This window comes from Dromiciops gliroides, chromosome 2 (assembly GCF_019393635.1).
Source record: "Dromiciops gliroides isolate mDroGli1 chromosome 2, mDroGli1.pri, whole genome shotgun sequence".
In the NCBI taxonomy this organism is placed as follows: domain Eukaryota; kingdom Metazoa; phylum Chordata; class Mammalia; order Microbiotheria; family Microbiotheriidae; genus Dromiciops; species Dromiciops gliroides.
This window is the reverse complement of record NC_057862.1, coordinates 307255471-307257702: the sequence shown is the minus strand read 5'-3', so window position 1 is coordinate 307257702 and position 2232 is coordinate 307255471. Positions and strand designations below refer to the sequence as shown.

At 44.3% G+C, this 2232-nt stretch overlaps 1 pseudogene; it reads right to left on the bottom strand.

Annotated features, from left to right (window-relative positions):
* Positions 1 to 1242: 1242 nt before the first annotated feature.
* On the bottom strand, positions 1243 to 1637 carry LOC122743760 (annotated as a pseudogene).
* Positions 1638 to 2232: the final 595 nt, after the last annotated feature.

Below are 2232 nucleotides of genomic sequence, written 5' to 3'. Positions count from 1 at the left end.
AGTTAAAAAGGTAGGGACTGCAGCCATGATATTAGAGAAGGTAAAGCAAAAATAGACTTGATTAAAAGAGATAAACCAGGAAACAACTGTATCCTGAAAGGTACCATAGACAATCTATCAGTACTAAACATACACGTGCTAAATGGCATAGCATCCAAATACTTAAAAGCTAAATGAGTTATAGGGAGAAATAGACCTATAAGTTTAATAATGGGGAATCTCAATGTATCTCTTTTAGATTTAGACAAAATTTAAATAATAAGACGTTAAGGACCTGAAAAGAATTTGGGGGAAAGGGGCAGCAAAGTGGCATAGGCCTGGAATCAAGAGAAACTTGGTTCAAATCCAGCCTCAGACACTTAACTAGCTGTGTGACCCTGGGCAAATCATTTAGCCTCTGTTTGCTTCAGTTTCCTCATCTGGGAAATCAGGACAATAGTAGCACCTATGTTCTAGAGCTGTTGTGAGAATCAAATGATATAATAATTATGAAGTGCTTAGAACAGTGCCTGGCACATAGTAAGTGCTATATAAATGTTGACTAGAATTATTTTTTGTTTTTTTTTGGTTTTTTTAGTGAGGCAATTGGGGTTAAGTGACTTGCCCAGGGTCACACAGCTAGTAAGTGTTACGTGTCTGAGGCCGGATTTGAACTCAGGTCCTCACGAATCCAAGGCCAGTGCTCTATCCACTGCGCCACCTAGCTGCCCCTTGACTAGAATTATTATTTTTATTATATGATAGGCCTCTGGCAATTGTTGAATGGGAATAGAGCAGAGAATACTTTATTTGGGGGGGGGGGTAGGGCAATGAGGGTTAAGTGACTTGCCCAGGGTCAGGCAGCTAATAAGTGTCAAGTGTCTGAGGCCACATTTGAACTCAGGTCCTCCTGAATCCAGGGCTGGTGCTTTATCCACTGTGCCACTTAGCTGCCCCGAGAATACTTCTAAAGACAAGCAACTTTGAAAGACTCAAGAACTCTAACCACTTTGCTGACCATCATTCCAGAGGACCCAGGATGCAACATGCTGCTCACCTCCTGACAGAAAGGTGATGGACTCAGGGTACAGATGGAGAAATTTATTTTTTGGACATGACCAATGCAGGAATTTGTTCCTTGACCGTATATTTGGTTTTTGGGGGGTTTGGGGTTTTTTTTTTCAGGTCTTTTCACATTTTATTTGACACAGTGAAGGTAACCCACAGTCTTTCCCTCCTTTATTCCCTCTCCAACCAGAGAGGTCAAGCCTTTCCCATAGACCCTGCCTTGGCAGCCTGGGCATGCTGGAACTCCTGCTGCAACTGAGCCAGGGCTTCACGTTGTTTTTCAGTCTGTTTCTCAAGGTCTCGGAACTGAGATTCCTATCTTTTCATCTCTGCTGTGATATAGTCCAGTCTCTTGCCCACAGTAGCTTGAGCCTCCCCCAGTTCCTGTTTGACCAACACTGGGCCCAGAAACTTAAACACCACATTGGACCCATCCAGTAACACTAACTCCTCTTTCATGATGTTATTTTCTGTCAGTTGTGCCTCCAGCTTCTGTCGACTAGACATAGACTTACTCAAGTCCTTCTGTAGCTGCTGGTACTTCTCCAATTCCCCCTGAAACTTCTTCTGAATCACCTCCGCCATGGCGTGGAGAGGGGTCTGGGTATCACACAGAGAATAGGCGTGGGAGAGCGTCACTGCACAACTGGCAGCCTGGCACTGCCCTCTGCAGAGCCCCGTGCTTGTTCCGGACTGCCTCGGCCCCTACACGCGCCCCCAACCCTCCAGACCCAAAGAAAGCTCCCGAGCCACCGACCATATATTTGTTACAAAGATTTTGGTATTTTTCTAATCCAGAGGGATGCAAAATAGAGGTTTGTTAATTTTTTTTAAATGAAAAATTTTAAGAGAATATTCAACAAGTATACTTAAGTACTTAACTTTGATAAAGTCTGCTCTCCTAGTCTCCATATAGAAATGTGCCTGTTCAGCAGGTCAGGGTGTTGTGATTTATGTGACCTTGGGCATCTGCCAACTCTGACAGCCCCTTCTCCAAATGGGTAGGCCTTTTATGCCCTTAGGTGACCAGGAAGCCAGATCAATATGGCCAGAGGCCATATAGGAAATTTTCTCAAGGGAAGTACAGCTTGAACTCAGCCCCCTGGGCCAATCAAATTCCCAGGGACAGCTTTATAGCTTTTTAGGAAAAAGCACCCCAACTTGCATGGGAGAGAAGGTGTTAGG